We start from the raw sequence: 23,958 nt of genomic DNA on the forward strand, positions 1-23,958 counted from the left end.
GTAAAGCAAGGTCTATATAGAATGTGTTGGTGAGAAGAACATGACTGGCTTGCACAGGGTTTTGACCTCAACCCAAGAAAACATTTGTTGATCCCCAGCATCAGTGCACAACCACTCTAATGCACTTTTGGCAAAACTGCCTGAGGGCAAAGTACCATAAAATGGCAGATTCTACGAAGGTCCTGAGTTACCTATTGATCTAAGCTTTGCACTCTGTCACCCTGACACTGAAGGCATTAAAGAACACTGCACAAAGGCACCAAGTTAAAAAAACAGAGCTAGACAGAATTTTGGAAGTGTAACATTTAATACAGGTATGGGAGCTGTTATACAGAATGGTGGGGGTCCTGGGTTTTTCCCACTAAGGGGTCATTCTGTTACTGGGATCTCCATACCTTAAGTCTACTAAAAAAATCATTTGAACATTAACTAAACTCAACAGGATTGTTTCACCTTCAATAAGGATTAAAGGGGTGGTTCACCTATAAGATAACTTTTAGTACATTATAGAATGTACTATTCCTAGCAACTTTGCAACTGGACTTCATTATATATCTTCTACAGTTTTTTAATTGTTTGCTGTCTTTGTCGACATCTTTTCAGTTTTTACATGGGGGTCACTGACCCTGCTGGCCAAAAAACCTTTTGCTATTTGAGGCTACAATTTAATTTTTATTCCTTATATTTCTATTTATTCCCTCTTCTATTCATATTCCAGTCTCTCATTCACACCACTGCCTGGTTGCTAAGGTAAACAAGATCCTAGCAACCAGATAGCTGCTAAAATGTCAGAGTTGCTCAATGAAAAGCTAAATAACAGGAAAACTACAAAAAATAAAAAAATGAAAACCAATTGCAAATTGTGAATATCAATGTCTAAATCATACTAAAAGTTCATTTCAAGGTGAATAACCCCTTCAGCTGTATCTTAAATTTGATTATAATGGAGTCTGTTTAAGATGGCCTTCTAGTAATACAGAACTTTCTGGATAACTGTTTTTTTAAAAATGAATGCCTTACCTGTATCTTGATATCTATAGGAAAACATATGTATCAGATTTAACACCGACTAGCAATAGATTACTGTTTTCTTCATTACTGCTGAGTGGCCATTTTATATACATGACACCAATAAAATGAATGTAATGCATGGCCATGTGATGGCCAGTTGTACAGTGCATTATTATTAGGAATCTAACTAGGAATCACTAGGTCCTAAAACCAAATAGGGTTATGTTTCCATTCCCCAAACATTAATAACATGCATTGTATATTTTGTGATATGTTGAAAATACAGCTGTCTTGAATATAAGAGCAACAAGGTGCTGTATGCTTTGGCTGCAATGCTTCCCTTCCATGAGACTTGGATAAGGCTATCCTTATTTACTTGGCCTTATTATCCTTCATCAAGACTGAACACCTGATTGGTATCTAATTGTTGCAGCACCTGTTCCAGGTTTCCCTGGGCTGGCTGAAAGCCACTAAATATTGCCTGTATATTAATCATCATTTGGCAGTGTTGGGAGCAGGGTACAGTACATTTCCCTTTCTTTTTGTCTGTTTATTCCTTCTACAATAACTTTCTGTACTGTGTATTCAGAAGTTACTTTCAACCTAAAAATTAAATCCTTACACTGAATTTAAGAATAAGGAGTTCATAGTACTGAATTGCTGGATCTGATATAAGAAAAAAGTTGTACTTACCTTTCTACTCCATATGTTAAAACTAGGCAGCTTAGATCTATAATCTCAGGTGACTGAAAGATTCATGTTTAAGCCAGAGTGAACAACACCTTACTCCCAGCAGGCAGCCATCATTGAGTGGGAAAAAAAAAGTTTAAACTACAACCCCCAGAATTCCTTTTGGTGATGACCTGAGGCAATGCACCAGCTGAAACCTTCCAAAGATTAAAAAGGTATTCCAATGTCCAAGCAGTTACATATTTTACTTCCCAGGTAACAAGGATATTTGATTTTAATAACAACATATATTGATATAGGATTTCTTATGAACAAAACTTGGGTTGTGGGATTTTTTATGGGTTTTTTATTTAATTAAAGGTTTTTTCTGTCATTATTTTAAAATATTAGGAAAGACATTTGTGAGGAGTATATTAAAACTGTTTACTGTTGTGCAAAATATAAATGTATCCTTTGTAAGAACCATTCTTCTTTCATGTAGAAAGTGTTAAATTACGAATGTTCCTGTGGAAAAAGCATGATTCATTGTGGAATATGATTTTTTTTTGTGCTTAATAATACAATTTTTCCCATTAACAACCTGTATTGCCTTTTCTCATAAAACTTTTAAATAACCAAAGCCAATTTTATTTTCCATAAGCATGGATTTATACTGGTTAAGTTAACATTGCAAGGTTCTCTCTCTTTATTACAGATGAAAAGACAATAAAGATACAATGAGGGAATGATTAATAATAGAATGTGGGGAAGCATTTTGTAAAACTGGAAAATTGATACCATGCTTGTATGTGTATATTATATATATATATATAATTTTTTTTTTTTTTTTAATTCTTAGGGCTCATGCTCAGGAGCATCTGTTCCTGCCTTCCCCTGTGCTGCAGTGTTCCCCTGCACAACATGCTGCATTTCACCTGCGTTCGATGCTTACATGCACCTGTGAGTACAACGGGATAGGAAAGAATGTGCTGCATCTGTTCCAGCAGAATACATTAGTTGTCATATGCGTCTGAGCTGGTTATGCTGACTACTATAAAACTGCCCAGCATTTGGGTTTACTATGAAGGAAAATAATGCTTGTAAAATGATTCTGCTTTATTTTTTATTAGAAGGAATGAAGGCAGGGCTGCTTTCTGCTGGGGAAGGCAGGGCAAAACACCCACCTGTATGAGTCCTTTGGGTTTCTGCACTCAAATGCAAAAATTATATATAGTGGGGTGCACAGGCAAACTGAATATACAAAAATTATTATGAGTCTGGCACATCATATAAAAATATTAATAGCTGTATTATAAACACTTTGCATAGAAAAATCCGATGTTCCAGTCCTTGAGAAAGGTCATACCAATGACTACATTTCGGATTTGTCTGTATAATATGTTTATAATAAAGCTATTAAAGAAACAGTATCATCAGAAAATGGAAATGTATCAAAGTAATTAAGATATAATGTGCTGTTGCCCTGCACTGGTAAAAGTTGTGTTTTGGTTCAGAAACACTACTGTAATTTATATAAACAATCTGCCATTGGGGTAATTATTCAAATTGAAATAGGGCTAGATGATAGGTTACATAGCAGACAACAGATACATCTCTGTATTCTACAGAGCTACTGTAATTTGTTATCTGCTTTGTTACCTGTGCCCTTTTTCTTTTTTTCATGCTTGAATGACTGCCCCATGGCTACATAGCAGCTTATTATAGTATATAGTAGTATACATATAAGTCTTTATGAAGCAAACACACAACTATTACAAGTGCAGGGCAACAGTACATTATATTTTAATTACTTTAAACCATTTTCATTTTATCTTCATATTATCTATTTGGCAACTTACAATATGTAGGTAAAACTAACAGTAAGAGGAGGATTTGTGAACATATTAAACTTAAGTACTTAATATTCCTTTATAGTTAGGCTGCACCTCCATCACAGAGATGAGCGTTTACAGATAGGTATTTAATCACACAGCCTAGCATTCAGGCTTGATGCATCAATCCCCACAAGGCACACCGCTGAGCCCATCAACATGATCCCAGGTAGAGAGGAGAGCACCATACAGCAGAATTCTGCTAAAAAGGCTTTATTTTAAACCACAATACACAACATGTTTCGGGCAATGTGACGCCCTTTATCAAGTAAAGCATTACTTAACCATGTGAACATTTTAAACCTTAGCACCACCCCCTGTGTCCATTGATTGGTGTTCAATAGTGTTCAATAGCATCAATAAAAAGAAGTTTCCTTTATATCTTGCTCCTTTATCCATTCTATTCATTCACAAATTAGTACTGTGTTCCATCATTAGTGTCAATTGAGCATCTGTGGGAAATCCCATACATTTAAAATGTATAAATACATATTTACACCATAGATAGTTGCCAACCTTACATACCACATATTAAAAATTAGCACAATGTATACCACCTATCCAATATAACATTAATACTATACACTGTTAAAACACATTAATCTTAGATTAATAAAACTGATAAAGATAAAATCGCCCAGCAAAAGTCATTACTCTTACCCTTATCCTTATGTAGCTAACACCCTGATGGGAGGGGTTCAAGGCCTGCAAAAAAATTAATTAAGAGATGAGAGTATGTGTGTTTCATTTTGCAAAGTAAGTTTGTAAATGTTCAAGTTATTTGCATTCTTCTTACTCCTTTCTGCTTTCATATGGGGGTTACTGACCCCAGCATTAAAAAACTATTGTTCTGTGAGGCTACAATTTTATTGTTACTTTTCATTACATATCTTTTTATTCATCACCTCTCTTCTTCATATTCCTGTCTCTCATTCAAGCCACTTTTTGTTGCTAGGGAACACAGCAGCAAGGTAGCTCCTTAAATTCCAAGCTGATGAGCTGCTGAATCAAAAAGCTAAGTAAAAAAATTGAGACCAATTGCAAACTGTTTTACAATGTCTAAGGTGAAATATTTTAAAGTGATACTGTCATGAAAAAATACTTTTTAAAAAATGAATCCACATAAAAAGTTACCTATAGGTCCTATTAATTATTTTTTGCTTATAGGTTTGCTTTTGTAAGTAATTGTTACTAAAACTGTTTTGCCCATCCCGTCTCAGCCTGCTAGTTATAGCTTGTAATGCTAACAGACTACTGCCGCACAAATACTGTAGCAGTAGCCAAATTGTATGGCTTAAAATGGCACCAACATCTTGTACTAGCTACTGATTAAAATTACTTGGAAAGGCAAAACTTCCAAAATAGCATTGAACAAATTGAACTGTCCTAAGTCTTATGGTGGTCTTCATTTGTCTGATTTTAGAACCTTTAATCTATTAGCTTTAACTCGATATATAGTTGAATGGTTTTCGGAAAAGGGTAAATTTACCAGTCTACCTCTGGAACTTTTAACTAATTCTTACGATAACATTTTGGAACAAATACATAAACCCCTGAAATTTCAACCTGCAGAAACTAAAGAGAATCCTCTATTTAGAGATACGTTCACAGTTTGGAAACTAATGCATAAGTCAAGTTATATCTCAACGCCATACTTTCCCCTAGTAAAGATTTCAACATTATCCAACTCATTTCATCCTCCTATGTCTACCATCTGGAAACAAAAAGGAATACAATATATAAAAGACATTATTTCACCATCTTCCGATAAAATTCTGGATTGGTCAGAATTCAGCAGTAAATATCAAATTTCAGAAAAAGAAAAATTACATTATTTCCAAATTACTCATTGGTTTCAATACCACAACCATCGAGACTCCTTATCAGTCTATAATCCACTGCTTACTACTGCTCTTGATAATCTTATGGTTTCTCAATCCCGTAATAACATCAGGAGTATAAAGACTTCAATATGGAGCAACTCAATTCTTAAAGCTCATCCTCTGGATTCGACTGCAAAAAAATGGTCCACCTATCTTCATACAGAAATTTCCCCAGAAATTTTAACCAATTGTACAAAGCTTTTTTTGACAAACTCATTCACACAGAAGTCTGGAGGGAGCAAAACTATAGCCTTATATAAATAAATGTCAATAAATGTCCCAAATGTAGTACAACGCTTCCAAATATAATTCATCTACTATGGGATTGCCCTCATATTAATAGTTTTTGGAAAGTCATTGAGAGCCATCTAAAATCTACATTGGACTCTAAATACAACCTGACTTCAAAATCCGCCTTTTTTAAACCTTATTTTGGCAGCAACAAAGAGGATTATTTTTAAGAAGTGGATAGATCCTAACTCCCCTTTAATAGCGGAGGTCATTACGGAGTTACAAGTTCTCTGTACAAATGAAGTAACACAAAAAATCGTACAAGATACTTAACTAAATGGAAATTCCTCATGAATACCCTTCCTCCCAAGGATAGCTCTCATTTGGACTCATTACTTTACTAACCATAGTTCCATGAATGCTTACACACTCTTACTAGCCTGTTTAATTGTAACAAAAATAAATGCTAAATGTAGAATAAATCTTAGTCATTTGTATAATACTAATCTATATTTTTCCATTATTACCTTTTCATTCATTGCCAACTGTAAAATTGTTCTGAAATGTTCAGTTTACTAATCTACTTATATTATGTACTTTATTAATCCCGGTTGGGATTTGCTTGTTTCTCGATAGTTGTTGTATTTGTCTAATAAATAATTAATAAAATTGTTAAAAAAAAAAAATTACTTGGGAAAAACCATGACCTTTAAGTTCACTTGACTGATAATTATAACATGTTATGGTTTATGAGTAATGAAGGCCTATTACAGGGATCTAATAGGTAATGAAAAAGTGTCAGGAAATACTTTTAAGGCAAAACTAGAAATAGCATGAAATACAAATTAATGACATATTTTTTAAAAAATGTTTTACTTTAGGTGTCAGTATCGCTATAATAAAGCTTTGGCGTTGGCATTTTTTTCTTAGTGATCACGTAATGTTTACCATTATTTCTGTTAGATAGTGGAGGTGACAGTTATATATGCTCTTCTGTCATATCAGTATGTCTGTATCCGGTTAATTGATATTGTTATCATCCTACTGACAATGTGCTGTGGATATGCAATATTTGTACAGAACATGAAAGCTGCCAAGCAAGGGATTTTGTTATGCTTTTTTAATAAATCTTTTACCATGTGATTACATTTATTCTTAGAAACTATATATTTTTTAAAAGGTTTGTTGCTTTTATTTTTTTGTTTGGAGCCCACTATTTGTAGTGTTTTAGAAACAAAATATCACAGTTAAAACGTATTACATTATTATGGAAGGTATAATATGTTAACATATTTACAGCAAAGTGAAAGTGGTTCTTTTTGGGCAGGCTTGCTGCATGACCAGAGCAAATAATTGAATGAGGTTTTCTTTTTTGCCGTAGAAGCATTATTGCACTTGATGTATCATGGCAGGGCCTTCGGCTGTTTAGATTAGATGAATATTGAATAGAAGTGATTCGTTATCCTGTCAGGGGAGCAGAGTTGGCCAGCACAATAAATATTTGCATCCAGCTAATTGTATATGCTGCCAGTTTATTGAAAATTGACTAATGGGGAGATTCAAGTGGTAAATGGTAGCCTTTTATTTTCAGATCACTATAGAATTTTGAAAAGTCGATGTAAGGTCATCTTGCTAGCATGTCTTTGTGGCTTAATTAAATATTAATCATACTGTGTTTTTTGTTATTTGCTGTTGTCTAGTGCATTGGTAATGTATTTTTTATAGTACCCTTGTCATTAGATGTGAAACAATTAATTTCTCCTCGCCACTTAATCATTTTTATGGCATGGTTGTTTTGTATTGCTCAGCAGTGTCGTTGTGTGCTCTGAAGCAGAATAAAAAAATTAAATGTCAATAAGTTACATCAGGGCATGTTTACAACAAATGGGAGCAAACCCTATATGCATATAATGTGCATATAATGGGTGGGCACATGAGTCACAGGCAGAATCCATACTGGAGGCCGAAGGGAATATGCCTTACAATACTAGGAGAGTATATTGTAGGCAGAAAATATGGCACTTTGAGCAAGGTTTTTTTGACCTTTGCTCCTTGCTTTCCTTCTCCCCCCATTTCTCTATTTACATATTTCTATTTTATTATCACATAGGTTTTGACCACTTCCTGCAAACTGTAATAGAATGTTTAGCAGGGGTGGATCTTGCTTCTTAGCCTTCAGCAATTGATTTGTTGGATGTGCTCCAGGAAGCCTGGGATCCACACAGCCCAGAAGTATTTGGCCCTAGAGAAACCATCACCTATAGAGACGTTGGGAAGGAGGGAACGAGGATTCATTTTGAGTAGGTCAGTTCTGTAATAGCATGTTCTAGAAATGTTATAGCTAGCAAGAGCAGCTCTTTGTGCTCCAACCAGGAGAGACAGCAGGAGTATTCTCCTAACAGGTTCTGCTGCCTTAGTGAAGGGATAGCAGTAGTAACAAGGGTATCAGGCTTAGATTTATTCTCCCTGATCCACTCTCCTCAGTGGTGCATCAGTGTTCTGCCTTTAATAGCATTTGAACCTGCATCTATTGATCTATCTCTGATTTGTGAATATCAAACTGCATATCCCTGTGGATTACTTGTCTTGGGCAAATTAAATTATATTCCAGTTTTGTTGCAAAGAGCTTCTGGCATGCTTATTTTTGCTTTTCCATTTATTTTATTGCATCTGGCAGCGAGATGGTGTCCATTCATATATTTACTCTTCCACATAGCAAAGGCAAGGCCCATCCTATCCAATGTACCCCATGCTATGTCACTAGCTGGACATTGTCGGTTTTACAGCCAAAATGGGGTTACAACAATATGCTTGATTTAAACCACTTTGTGTTATACTCCGTATGATTCCCAAATCTCTGAGAAAAACATGCATGTTTTCATAGTTCAGATTCTTCCCTCCATAATGATGTATTTATGTATTTCATTTTCTCTTGGGGAACCTGCTACTGATATTTGTTTGTGTGTGTGTGTGTTTGACCTAATTTAGTATTTAAATGTTTTATAAGGTAACATGGTATAGATCTTCCCATATGCAATAACTCAAAGAAACTGTGACTCAATGTTTCTATGTAATTTTCACAGTAGGTATTAATTTAGGCATACCAGTTTTTATCTTGAAATGCCTTGAATACTTCTGTGCAAATTATGCATATTTAGAAGGTTTTAGGGAAGATCAGGCAATGATCTGGATAGACAGAAAAACCTTCAGTTTTTAATTTGGAATGCTGAGAGCTGTAATTTTTTTTGAAAACTATTTTCTGCTTTTCAAACTAATTGTGTCCCTCCCATTTAGTACTGTATTTATAATAAACACACATTTTTGCAGTGCTATGCATGACTTATACATCATTCACATCAATGACAGTCCCTGCAACACTGGAGTTTACAATCTAAGATCCCTGTCATATACTGCACCAGGAGTCCCCAACGTTTCTTACTCGTGAGCCACAGTCAAATGTAAAAAGACTTTGAGGGCAACACAAGCATCATAAAAATTAATGGAGGTGCCAAATAAGGGCTGTGATTGGCTATTAGGGAGCCTCTATGCACACTATCAGCTTACAGGGGCTTTATTTGGTAGTAAATCATGTTTTTATTCAACCAAAACTTGCCACCAAGTCAGAAACTCAAAAATAACTACCTGGTTTGGGGGCACTGAGAGCAACATCCAAGCGGTTGGCCACTGGTTGGGGATCACTGTACTACCCCATATGGTTAATTTTACCAGATGCCAATTAACTTTCCTTCATGTTTTTATAGTTTGTAGTAAAATGCTGTTATCTGTAACATTTACACTACTTGTAATGATGATGAACAATCCACTAATCAAGCTCCATATAAAAGAATTTTAGACGTGTGTGGTATTGACAAATTTGCTAATTTCTCCTCGAGAGGATAGATGCAGAAATACTGTAGCTACTCTCTGAACCACTGATTTAAGAACCCCCGCCCCCAAGACCCATCCAGATTAACTACTTGGGTGACATTAAGGTTTAGTGATGAACAGAGAAAGGGGCTACTAAATGATGACAAATGTGCCCTGACTAAACAAACTGCATCCCTGCAATTATTGCCTTGGTTTGAGTTAATTGATACAGCTTTACAGCAGTAGAAACAGTCAGTGTTCTTTTCATTTTAAATGGGCTCCTTTCAGTTAACCTTATCAGAAAACGCTAGATTATATGGAGAGTATTGAAAGGCTGCCTGTGTATATTGTATTTCTTTTTTAAACTCTTCCTCCATATTTAATGCCTAGCACAACTGCAAAGAAGAAAGGATGTCTCTGAAAGGTAAAGGCATCAAACTGGACTATTATATATTATATATATATATATGTATATATATATATAATTAGGTGGTGGAATTGTAGAAGTACAGCACACCACCAGCACACCACATATTTGGTCAAATAAAATAGGATCATTTCTCAACTAGAAAGGGAAGTTTGAGAACAGACTTCATGTTGGTTTAAAATAAGGCAGTTGTTGGCTCCACCCAGTTTTTCTAACCTTGGATCACAGTTATATAGTAAAAACCACCCAAGTTTAGGGACCCTGGTTTTAATAGTGTCTGAATGGCAGCAATTTAAATTTAAACAATAAAAGTCAATAGGTGAATTGTGATTGGTGGCCGCCCACTTTTTCTAACCTTAAGTACATAGTCACCCAGTGACCGACTGACTGCAAGGTTTTGGAACCAATAAAATTCAATAGGTGAAATCTGATTGGCTGTTGGTGGCTCCGCCCACTTTTTAAAAACTAAAACTGTGAAAAGTTTGGGGACACTGGCGTTAAACATGTGAGAATGGCAGCATTTTAAATTTCCCCATTAAAATTAAATAAATCTGATTGGCTCTGTGGCTCCTTCCACTTTTTTTAAAACCTTGAATTATTGTCACCCAGTGACTAACTCTGCAAAGTTTGGGGACCCTGGAGTAAATAGTATAAGAATGGCAGCATTTTATATTTAAACAAAAAAAAATTCAGTAGATGAAATCTGATTGGCTGTTGGTGGCTCCACCCACTTTTTCAAATCTAAAAATGCAGACCCCTAGGGGCTGATTTACTTACCCACGAACGGGTCGAATGGAGTCCGATTGCGTTTTTTTCGTAATGATCGGTACTTTGCGATTTTTTCGTATGTTTTGCGATTTTTTCGGATTCTTTACGAATTTTTCGGATCCAATACGATTTTTGCGTAAAAACGCGAGTTTTCCTATCCATTACGAAAGTTGCGTAAAAAGTTGCGCATTTTGCGTAGCGTTAAAACTTACGCGAAAAGTTGCGCATTTTTCGTAGCGTTAAGTTTTAACTTTTCCAATTCGGGTCGGATTCATGGGTAAGTAAATCAGCCCCCTAGTGTCCAACTGTGAGGAGTTTGGGTACTCTGGTATTAATACTGGGAGAATGGCAGCAGGTTGCATTTCCCCATTGAAAGTCAACAGGTAAAATCTGATTGGATGTTGGTGGCTCTGCCCAATTTTGCTAACCTTGAACCACAGTTACCTGGTGCCAACTCTACAAAGTTTGGGGACCCTGGTGTTATTACTGTGAGAATGGCAGCAGGTTGAATTTCCTTCATTGAAAGTCAAAGGTAAAATCTGGCTGTTCATAGCTCTACCCACTTTTGGGCATCCATTTTCATTCAGGCTGATCCCAGGACTATGTGATCCAAGTTTGGGGAGTGTAGCCTCAAAGCTGTAAGATTGGCAGCAGTTTAAAATCCCCCATTAAAGTTAATGGGTGAAATTTGATTGGCTGTTGTGGCTCCTCCCATATTGAGTCATCTAACAAATGTCGCTATTTTATTCAGGGTCATGATTATGTTGTTCAAGTTTGGGGGGTGTAGCTTCAAAGCTATAAAAGTGGCAGCAGTTTGAAAATCTTCCCTGTCATGGGCAATGGAAAAATTAGGGTGTTTGGAGTGGCGCCACAAAAAGACAGGGGGCGGATCTCGTAGAAAAGCACAAGCAACCTGCTCCACTATAGGGCAAAGAAGTGTGGAGAGTTTGGGTGTTGTACCCCTAAAACTGTAGGAGGAGTAGTGTTTAGAAAATGGGGGGCGCTAAGAATAATAATAAGAAGAAAACCCAACCCAACATAATGAGGCACAGCAGTAAATTCCAATTGACTAAGGGGCGTATTTATTATGCTGTGTAAAACTAATTCGCTGAAAAAGCTGTGTAAAATAAATGGAAAAGATCGCCATCTGAATGCCAGATATTACGCCATTATTTCCCATAAGTTCCGGTGGAAGAAAAAACGTGTAAAACAATTACGAGATTTTACGCCGTTTTTACGCCATTTTTACACGGCAAAGCCTGGCGATGTGTGGCAAATTTTCTCGCCGTTTTTTACACAGCATAATAAATATGCCCCATAGTCTTCTTTCTTAAAGGAGCCATGTTTGTTTGTTTGTATAATTAAATTCCCAATGGCCTGAAACACACAAGTAAATTGTATGTGACAATGGGATTTATAGGATGTAGCGTGCAATGGATTTCTGCTGGTTGTGACAGATGCTAATCAAACACAAATGCATAATTACCAGAAACTTTTTGTTGGGGTTAATTACAAGTCTTCTTTTGTGCATTGTCCTAACTCAGTTCAACATGTGCTCCTGCTTGGACTCTGTTTGTACAGCAGAAAATAGGGAACAAATACACAACGTGTTGCCTTAGTAAGAATTCAGGTAATCACACAACCAGGCAACAAACGATATAAGATTCTCTTTCCAGAAATGAAGAAATGTGTGTAATAAACTAATGCACTATATTTTTTTTAATTGTGTCAGTATGTGTACTATATTTAATAGCCTGCATACTACCTGTTTATTTTACCTGCTTAAATTTCTCCCATTGATGTCTTCTAATATCTGCTTTGCTGTTTACTATCATCAGTTATGGCATATACTGTAGACTTAAACATTCAATTCTTTATCAACATTTGTTTCAACCATTTCTCCTTCTATTTCAACCAGTGTTCATTCTTACTACTTGCAGGTAGTATGCGTATATTATCTTTTATTTACAATTATTAAAAACTAACCCCTATACACTATGTAAACAAGGCACTCTTGTTGGTTGCTATGGGTTACTGCACCTGAGCAAGCAGTGTCTTTTCTATTACATAACTGTATACATTTCTAATTTACATAGGGGCTAACGTGCAGTTGCCAATAGCAACCAATTAAGTGTCTTAACTCTTTTCCCACTCTATTAAAGTGTCGATTGATTGTCAACCATTGCACTTGGGCAGTTTGGCACCAATGTTTATAAATCATCCCATACATGTGCAAATAGGTAGATGTGTCTACTGAAGTATTATTTTCAAAGACATATACAGTATGTGCTTTAATACATATTGAGGAAGCATTGTGTTTAGTTTTCATTCTCTGGTTTTATATACTATATAGTGATGGGTGAAAAAAATTGGAAGGCATGGATTTGTGGCGAATTTCTGCGTTTCCCTATTGGTGGATTTTTTTGTGAAGCGGGCTAAATTTGTCACGTATCAAAAGAATTGTCGCGCGTCAAAAAGAATTGTCTCTCATCAAAATAATTGCCGCTTGTCTAAAGAATTGTTGCATACGACTCCATTTTTTTGATCGATTCGTGAATTTTTTGATGTTTCGTGAATCTTTTGAAAGATTTGCAAATTTTTGGGGGAAGCAAAATGGGACAGATTCGCACATCATTAATACTCTACCTTTGCATAACATACAAAGTGCTTTACAGAATAAAATTAGACAGTGGGGGTGTTTGTAAATGTGGTTTTCATATTTTGCAATGAGATTTATCTTACTTGAAACTTTTTATTATCTGTACATATTAGTTATTAATGGGCATGCATTTTAAAGCAGTAAACTGAGGCAGCTATATGCTATAGGACATATTGTAAGTGAAGTCTAAATTATTGCTGATTGGTACAAAAGAATTTAATCAACACACATATGGATCTATATTAAAATGTTAACTTTTTTTTAGAAAGGACTTCTGTAGATGTTTTTATTCTGGCACCCATGTCATTGAATAAAAGGCTAATCGTGCTCTGAGCCCACTCTACAAAGTCCTGACAGATGCAGAAAACAGATGGGGGAGCCTGAAGCACTATAGTTATGTTTTGACTGCCTACACAGAAATGCAGGGAACGAACAGCAAGCGTGCCTGGTTCTTTATTGGTAGAAGTTGCACTCTTCTGCCCACGTCTACATTTTCATAAGAACTAACTCACTGGATATAAAAACATAGAAATCCTTATGTTGTTGTGGTTAATGCTATTAAAGGATAAAAAACTGATATAGAAATATTACACAGATTATAACAAAGAATGTATCTTTATTGGTTTTCCCCAATAAAACTGAATATTCTTATATGATACCCCTATCACACGGGTCACATTCATGAGTCCCTCTCCTTGCTGCTGTTAAAGGGGTAGTTAACTGTAAATATGTTATTGAATAGCAACTTTTCATTTGGTCTTCATTTTTTATCTTTTATAGTTTTTTTTAATTATTTGCCTCTTTTTGCCTCTTTCCAATGGGAGTCACTTACCACAGCAGCCAAAGAACTATTGCTCTGGGAGGCTACAATTTTATTGTTAGTTACTATTTATTACATGTCTTTCTATTCAGCCCTCATATACTGTATCAGTCACTCTCTCAAACCACTCCCTGGTTCTAAGGTAAATTGGCCCTTAGCAACCAGATAACTGCTGAAATTCCAAACTGGAGAGCTACAGAACAAAAAGTAAAATAATTAAAAAATACCAGTAATAATAAATGAAGACCAATTGTAAATTGTCTCCACATCATACTAAAAAGGTGAACAATTTTGCCACCCCTTCTTTTCTTTTTTTATAATTTTAATAATGAGTTCAAATAGATTTTCTTTTTTTGTGATACTCATGTTTATCAAAGGAGAAGAAAAATTACAATCAGTGGGTTGTGCCAAAATGTTAGGCACCCCCAGTGATTGTAATTGCTTACCTTATACCATGAGCTGGTACCCAAGTCAGAAGTAAGCGCTGAAAATGATACTCTATTTGCCTTCTTTTAAATGAATTTCACTTACAGAAAGTGTTTGCTAACACTATATTGCTGATTTACTCTCAAATGTATTTTTACTTCCCAATGTATTATTTGAAGGTTGCTGTCTACAAGCCCTCCCCTTGCTTTTTTCAAATTAGTGACATAAAGCAGAACTTTCTGCCTGCTTACTGTATGGATGTGGTAAGATGGCTGTATATTTTTATGACTCCAATGAACATATTTGCTTGAAATTTGTGTTCCAAAAAAAGTAACTTATGTTCTAAAACTACGGATTTATCTCTGTTAATTTCCTGAAGCAACCAGGGTTATAGCACTGAACAAATCAATAATTTCTGCTTGTGATTTTATCTGCTTGCAATACGCCAGAAAAAGAAAAGACTATTTGCACTGAATATAAAACAGAAGAAAACCTATATATTTAATATTTTAGATTGGCTGCTGGCTCGACCACTCATTTACCAGTACATGGGGTCAAAATAATGGCCTGCCCAAGAGGCTCAGGATTGACCAGATATCAGAAAGCAAACTAGTGCAAAATGCATAGTTATTAACACATCATCCCTTATGACTGCACATCATAAAAAACCAAAATTACAAACTCGAGCAAAGGGATAAGGTACTTTAATAAGGCACACCTCGCAATTTTAGTGTGGATGAGTTAAAACATTTTAAAGGCTATTTTAGAGAATGTAAAACCAGAGTTGGCAAAAGTAATTTTCACTGTCCACTTCTAAAATATTGTATAGAGATGTTTAGGAGAATGAGAGGAACAAGTGGGCATTGCACTTGGCAATTGGCATATACCTTTGCCCTACCTTACCTTACATATAGCTACCATTGAGAGGGCTTCACCAAAATAATTCATGGTTCAGTCATGCTACTAGGTAATATACATTTATGCCTTACTGCTTACATTTCAACACAGCAGCTGCAAATTCCCTATTGCTTCTTTTTTTTTTTTTTTTTATTCAACTTTTATTTCGTGCTAGCAAGTGCATACATATACTTTGCAGTAGACGCGTAAAATTACAATCGCCGTTTTATGTCCATTTTCTGTCATTATTGTTACATAGTTTGTCATTCTGCTTAACATTTATTCTAACACACATATATAGAGTTATGACTTTAATTTGCTTAGCATAATTGTGACCATCGAATAAAAAGAAAAAATAATTAACCCGTTTACATAAAACATAGAAAATGCAGGGATTCGCCCTTTCTCTCCTACCTGTGGTTAGGTTCTTGGACTCCCCTATCTGTAACTCTCCCTATTGCTTCTTTTCTTCCATAAGTTGAGTCACACACAAATGGTAGGTCTACTATTATTGATATGGTTCTGAACTTGAGAAACCTTAATCATTATCAGGTTATGGAGAAAAATCCACACAACATCATTGCTATATTTCCACTATTTAGTATTGAGTTGCAGTAATTTTTCATTTGTTTGATGTGCTTGAGACAAGCAATGCCACTCAGTATTAAGCATTCCCTAACAGATCAGCTAGAAGAACTTAACACCCACAGTTTTCCACAGTGAGACCATGGGTATAATTTTCTGATGGGTCATGACAAGGGGACTCCTCAATTTCCCTTCGCCTTCAGCCATCCCTCTGAACCCCATTGTTACATACATTAATAAAACACCAGGAGACGGAAATGGGTAAAAAGAGGCCACAGCATTTATTTACATTTTATCAAATAAATAGGACCTTGCCAGCCTCACCCCAAGGCAATATTCAAAGCCAGAATTCCATAAGAGATCGCTACTATGCTCTGCTGTTCCTTACTGAAGACTTGAGATCAGCACTATGTCATTATATCCACCACTGAGTATTAGGCTGCCTCTACCTACAGAGAGGATGGCCCCAAACTCTGCTACCAGCAGGAGCTGCATCTCCCACCATGAGAGAAGTTCAGCAGCCCTGCTGCCGGTCCTGAATCTGCAGTGCCTCGATGATAGGAAATCCAAGCAGGCTGTCACCTAGCACAAGCAGTAGTAGCGTCTGTATCAATCAACCCACCGTGCAGTCAAAGGAGAGAAGCTCCTTTCTCCCTCTTCTAAAATTTCCTGTGCAGTACTCTGGCAAGGTCCTACTGCTGCTGTGACAGAAACAACTTAAAATACATTAACATATATCCACTGTTTTGATCCAGAGGAAGGCAAAAAACCCAGCCTGAAGCCTGTGCCAATTATGCCTCAAGAGGGAAAAAATTCCTTCCTGACCCCACCTGGCGATCGGAAAATTCCCTGGATCAAGGATTTCACTTTTATTTAACATTAATAATACCATGCAGACTCTCACATTCATACTGTATAGTGTTACCAAAACCACAATATAACAGTGCATATAGGAAAACATTCACATTCTGTTATTAACAGATAATATGAGAGCATAAAAAAGAAAATATCCTGGCATTTTACAAAATATGCAAAAAAGAGGGGAGGGTGGGTGGGATGTTTCTACCTGTTCAGAAGATAGGAAGTGAACTCCTTCTTTTGTGACATCATATCCCTATCCTTCTCCACCCCCAGCCCAGCTTTTTCCCTCCTTAACATACTGCTTCTCACCCAATCACAGCTGCATCTGATTTTTCAATCTTTAAACATAAACCAGTGTAATCTGGCTGCTGGTCATTCGGATCCCTTGTCATGCAGCCCCTGCGTTTATAGCTTCAGGGCTTCCTTGACAAGGGGACTCCTCAATTTCCCTTCGCCTTCAGCCATCCCTCTGAACCCCATTGTTACATACATTAATAAAACACCAGGAGACGGAAATGGGTAAAAAGAGGCCACAGCATTTATTTACATTTTATCAAATAAATAGGACCTTGCCAGCCTCACCCCAAGGCAATATTCAAAGCCAGAATTCCATAAGAGATCGCTACTATGCTCTGCTGTTCCTTACTGAAGACTTGAGATCAGCACTATGTCATTATATCCACCACTGAGTATTAGGCTGCCTCTACCTACAGAGAGGATGGCCCCAAACTCTGCTACCAGCAGGAGCTGCATCTCCCACCATGAGAGAAGTTCAGCAGCCCTGCTGCCGGTCCTGAATCTGCAGTGCCTCGATGATAGGAAATCCAAGCAGGCTGTCACCTAGCACAAGCAGTAGTAGCGTCTGTATCAATCAACCCACCGTGCAGTCAAAGGAGAGAAGCTCCTTTCTCCCTCTTCTAAAATTTCCTGTGCAGTACTCTGGCAAGGTCCTACCGCCACAACGAGCCCAACTGAAAACCTTCAGTTGGGTTCGTCCCCACCATAAATTTTTAACTATGTTATAAAACATTTCTTTTTGTATCACACATACTGTACCACAGGATAGAATAAAATTGGCCATTAGCTCTATGGTATAAATACAAATCATTTTTTTTTTTTTTTTTTAAATATCATATGTATGCAAAACATAAATAAATACTTTCCTTTATTGAAATACCTTTAAATCCATGACCATGTGCAATTACCAATATGGCCAGTTATGGATGTATATTTTTTGGACACGTTACAGCAAGGCAAAACTTCCCACTAGGATGCCTGGCATATCAGCCCAAATAGTTCTCAACTAGAGGATTTGATGAGCACAAAAAACAAAAACCACTGGAGCATTCTATTGGCCAAGAGACTAAAAATTTGTAGCATTATTTTGCTGCAAATTACCATGTATTCTGCCCATGTGGTAGACTAGGATGCAAACACGGCTTTTCAAAGGCAATCTGATTCCATCCTGGATACCAAACTTGCACTTCTGTTAATAACAATGGAGCACAAGTCAACCAACCACTTACCATGCCCTCCAGCTGTACACGCCTAGCTCAGAGGGTAAGATCAACCAACCACTTACCAAGCTGCTCCATAGCTGCCTGTCCTCTCTGTGGAGACCTCCCTCCGGCTGTACTTGCCTCGCTCAGAGGGTAAGGTCATCCAACCACTTTGCCATACTGGTCCGGTAGCTGCCCATCCATACTGTGAAAACCCAGCTCAGAGACCCCAGCTCTGAGGGTAAGGCCAACCACCACTCCACCATGCTGCTTCCATAGCAGCCCTTCCACACATGTGGAGACCCAGGTCAGAGACCCCAGCTCTGAGGTTAAGGCCAACCACCACTCCACCATGCTGCTTCCATAGCAGCCCTTCCACACATGTGGAGACCCAGGTCAGAGACCCCAGCTCTGAGGTTAAGGCCAACCACCACTCCACCATGCTGCTTCCATAGCAGCCCTTCCACACATGTGGAGACCCAGCTCAGAGACCCCAGCTCTGAGGGTAAGGCCAACCAACCACTCCACCATGCTGCTTCCGTAGCAGCCCTTCCACGTTGTGGATGCCCAGCTTCGAGGAAAAGGTCAAACTGCTCCTGTTGCTGCTCCCGTACACTTGCTGTTCCTGTACACACTACCGCAGCTCTGAGGGTAAGGCCAACCAACCACTCCACCATGCTGCTTCCGTAGCAGCCCTTCCACGTTGTGAATGCCCAGCTTTGAGGGTAAGGCCAAACTGCTCCTGTCGCTGCTCCCGTACAGACTACTGTGCTTTTTTGCCACAGCCCATCCCTTTGTGCAGAGACCTCCATCCAACCTTGCAAGCCTAGCTCATAAGGGCCCCAGCTCAGGGAAAAAGGCCAACCAACCACTTTTTCTTAGGCTTTGATATTATAGTCACTGTAGTGACAACTAGCCATAGAAAGAAAGAAATAATAACCTTGTTGAGAATGGGGGCTATTAGTTTCTTGCCTGCTTGTATGCCCTCCCCCCCAGGTGATCAAATCATATACTGACAGTGGGGAACTGCTTTCTGCCCAGAAAATTTAAAAATAAGTTCTATGAATTAAAGGCTAGCATTGTGCCAGGGAGCTATGTGATCAGTTTAAATATACATATATATACATACATATATATATATATATACACATATAATCTACAGTAAGCAGGCCTCTATCATATAATCTTGGGGTTGCTAATTCTATATAATTGCACAGATATGGTGAAATTGTATCTACCCCCCAATTGCAAGCTGAGTGCCCTGAAACTGCAAGCGACATTGTGCTAAGCGTATGGTATTTTCACAGGCGCTGTGGCTTTCTTATACAAACCTTTTTTCAGAGGGAATGCTTGCCAGTAATAAACCACCATCCGCCTTCATGGACTACCTGGCATGCCAGCCACCCAACCGTTAGGGGTTGGGTGGGCAAGTGTAACCAGGCAGCCAATTGTCAACACTCCTGTGGGACCCAAGCCCATCAAGCACCTGCCTCGCTAACAGTCGGCTGCATCCCAGCTAAGCTACAATAGGCAGGCTCTGTTTTTTATACTTACCCATCAGTATCTGGACTCCTACTAGTTGTACTAATAGAGGATTATACTATATTTAGGTTCTGTCTGCAGTAGCAGCGGATTGTCCTCTGAGCATGACCTGAAATCTGTGACTCAATAAATTAGAGGTAAGGATCTTACTAAAGGCTGCTAAATCGAGAACTATATCTATAGAAATACCATGCAATGTACAGACTTCTTAAACCAAAGCCTGGGAAAGTTACTATATTCAGGCTTTGCCCTATTCCTGACTAAGCTCCTCTCTGTAAACTCAAACTACTGCTCTCTGTGTACTTTGATGAGTTGCAGTAGCAGCAGCTCAGTGTCACAGCCTGGATTTCTATATTTAATAGAGAGGATGCCTTTTAGGACTAAGGCTGACTCCCCTGCTGCCCAAGTGACTACAGTGCAATTAACTGCTGTAGCAACAACAAGGAAACGACTATTGAGCAGCCTGCCCAAATAGTTCTACCCCCAATGCTAGTAGTATAATGAGGAGTAAATTTGTATATACTTCAACTAATAACATTATGTAAAAGAGAGAGGTCTGTACATGGTCCATGATACACTCACAGGGGCAATTGTACTGTGATCCCCTCCTCCCTCACTCTCTCTCTCTATATATATATATATATGTGTATGTGTGCGCCGAAACACAGTAGAACTACTTCTGCCCTAGGTACACAGCCTGAGTGTAGCCTCTACAGGAATGTTGTCCAAATAACTAGATGGCTATCTGGCAGGTTCTGCATGGGTTAATAATATATAGATAGATGACATCTGCAACTGGATAAGGCCCAGTAAATTTAGAGGTAAAACTCTGACAGCAGGCTGCTGAATCAAATGATTATATCTATAGAACTACTGTATAATACGTAGTGTTAGTAAAACAAAGCCCAGGAAAGTTACTGAATTCAGGCTTTGCCTTATTACCAACTGAGCCCCACCTCCAACTACAGCTCTCTCTGTATACTCCAACTGTAGCTCTCTGTATACTCCAACTACAGCTCTGTATACTCCAACTACAGCTCTCTGTATACTCCAACTATAGCTCTCTGTATACTCCAACTACAGCTCTCTGTATACTCCGACTATAGCTCTCTGTATACTCCGACTATAGCTCTCTGTATACTCCAACTACAGCTCTCTGTATACTCCAGCTATAGCTCTCTGTATACTCCAACTACAGCTCTCTGTATACTCCAACTACAGCTCTCTGTATACTCCAACTATAGCTCTCTCTGTATACTCCAACTATAGCTCTCTCTGTATAATCCAACTACAGCTCTCTGTATACTCCAACTATAGCTCTCTCTGTATACTCCAACTACAGCTCTCTGTATACTCCAACTATAGCTCTCTGTATACTGTAATGAGTTGCAGTAGCTGCAGCTCAATGTCACAGCCTGTATTCCTATTTAATAGAGAGGGTACATTTTTGGGCCCAGGCTGACTTCCATGCTGCCTGAGTGGCTACAGTGAGATTAACTGCTGTAAAGCTGCAAACAAACAGCAAGAGCCTAACAAACAGTCTGCCCAAATAGTCCTACCCCCAAAGCCAGCAGTATAGTGAGGAGTTAGTGTGTATATACTGCAGCTAATAACATTATATTACTGAGAGAGCTCTGCCTCATGTTTCTACCTGTTCAGAAGATAGGAAGTGAACTCCTTCTTTTGTGACATCATATCCCTATCCTTCTCCACCCCCAGCCCAGCTTTTTCCCTCCTTAACATACTGCTTCTCACCCAATCACAGCTGCATCTGATTTTTCAATCTTTAAACATAAACCAGTGTAATCTGGCTGCTGGTCATTCGGATCCCTTGTCATGCAGCCCCTGCGTTTATAGCTTCAGGGCTTCCTGTCTCAGTCCTTAGCCTAAATGGACAGACAATACAGTAGATAGTTCATACAATGGCCTAGTAAATTTCTGTTGAAATTATCTCCTCATGTTATGGTCTCAATTTCAGTTTTAGTGTGTTTTAATTATTTTTTAAAAGTAAATAAAGTTTTGTCAGATATTCTATAAATACCTTTCTAATTTGCTTATTGATTTATTTTGTTTGAAAAAGTTTAAAAAATCATTCCCTGTAAACTTTAGCAATATTTGCCCAGTAAAAAAGAAACAGAAATAAATATGTCCCAAATCGATCACATGAATTTAGTTTTTTTTTTCTCAATGCCATTTTCCTAAAACCTTGACCATAATAATTATTTTGTGTAATTGCAGAGGCAGCTACCCATGGCATAGAAAATGTAAAAAGCATCTGTGTTTGCCTGGGGCCTCATAATGGCCTTAAAAACCAATAGTTTTTTGTACTAACACATTACTTAGTTTCCTTGTGTTCAAAGCAAATTTAATTTAGTGTTCTTTTCAAACAGTTTCTTGCAGAGTAAATGAATGAACTGTGTAGCACTCAAGTAGTTTCCTGCTAATAAGCTTTCACATAGTAAGCTCCATGTGGTGGTAAACTTTTATTTATCACAGACCTTAAAAGGAATTACTGTTAAAGTAAAGTGGTATATTTTCACATTTTAATAAATATTCTGCATGTATGGTTAAACTTAGCCAAACTGCCTGGCCAAAAAGGGCTATTTAAACCCAAAATTGGCACCTAATTACATGCCGACATGATGCTGGGTCATCCATCAGGAGTTGCACTGATGTTAAGCTGCAGTGTTGAGCATCCAGACATGCTGGCGCCATGATGTACAGTACATCCGTGCCATGATGTGTGCCGCCTAGGGAGGGTACAACAGGCGGCGTGCGCAATGACCTAGGGACTGGTGCATTGAGAGGATTGCATTGAGAGCTCTATGGGTCAGGGTTCTCCTTTCTCTTGTCTCTCTAACACTTAGGGGCACATTTACTAATCCACAAATTCGAATCACGAATGGGAAAACTTCAGATTGGAAACAAAAATTTCTGAAGGTCGCAAATATCCCGAAAATGCTTACAGAAAGATCGTATTACTCATGATAATATCGTATTGGTGATCCGAAAGTCACGCAATTTTCGTATTGACCATTGTAAACAGCGGCAGAGCCTTTCCGAATTTTTCGCGCGGGCATGCAGAAAAATCGCGCGGTCGCGAAAAAATCGGCAAGGATACGCTCGGAGCGTTCATATGAATGTTCCGAGCGTTCGTGTCTTAGTGAATCTCCCCCTTAGTTCTTAATCAATAATGTAACTGTGCTATGTATTCATTATTTTATTGAGCACAGTTTTTCTATTAATTCATTTTTCTGCTGTAAAGCACTTCATGTATATATATATATATATATATATATATATATGCTATATAAATAAAAATATACTCACATTGGGTGATTATGGTTTCCTGCTTAAGTGCAAATATTTCCATTTTTAGTAAATAAGCCCCTCTGGGATTAGGAAGGTATGCTGCTCCCTCCTAAAATCACACTTTTGTGGCCTTCCCACAAACCCAGGCCTGAGTAAATGTAGGGAAGGTAAACTCCGATTCTGATTTTATTTAATTTAATTTACACCTTTTACCTTGGCTGCCACTTGTGATGCTCTGTTGTTTCTCTCACGGATCTCCTTGACAGGAAACAATGTAAATTCTAAGAGGAATAAGTGAGGGACAGAAGACACAGCTCTGTCTATTCGTTGGCAGGTATAACCTAGTTTGCGTTTTTAGTTCCTGTGTGAGCACACTGCCTCATGCAATCCAAATGATGGACTTTAGCACCTAAAACGGCAATTTTTACAGTGGTACATACTTTTATAAAAATATAAAATATAGGCTGTTTTATGTGAAATATTTAGTATAATAAAGTCCTATTTAAATGTTTAAGATTTATTTTTTTTCCATATGTAAATAAAGGAAACACATTTAGCTTTGTGTTATTTCACAATAATTGCCTAATATTCCCATACAGTATGTCTATA

General features: G+C 37.7%; 1 protein-coding gene and 1 long non-coding RNA gene across 8 annotated transcripts in view; one reads left to right on the forward strand and one right to left on the reverse strand.

Annotated features, from left to right (window-relative positions):
• The window catches only part of bmp7.2 (bone morphogenetic protein 7, gene 2), a 51,349-nt gene extending 49,498 nt beyond the window's left edge, over nucleotides 1–1,851 (reverse strand). The window contains exon 1 of one of the 6 annotated variants that reach the window (XM_012970501.3): nucleotides 1,705–1,851. The gene's annotated coding sequence lies outside the window, so the exon portion shown is untranslated. 6 annotated transcript variants of the gene reach the window in all.
• Nucleotides 1,830–23,958, forward strand: part of LOC101734496 — a 44,054-nt gene continuing 21,925 nt past the window's right edge. For both annotated transcript variants that reach the window (XR_004222036.1, XR_001171907.3), the window contains exons 1-2: nucleotides 1,830–1,916; nucleotides 2,540–2,640. This is a non-coding gene — a long non-coding RNA (uncharacterized LOC101734496). The remainder of the gene's footprint in view (nucleotides 1,917–2,539; nucleotides 2,641–23,958) is intronic.

Source organism: Xenopus tropicalis, chromosome 3, assembly GCF_000004195.4.
Source record: "Xenopus tropicalis strain Nigerian chromosome 3, UCB_Xtro_10.0, whole genome shotgun sequence".
NCBI lineage: Eukaryota > Metazoa > Chordata > Amphibia > Anura > Pipidae > Xenopus > Xenopus tropicalis.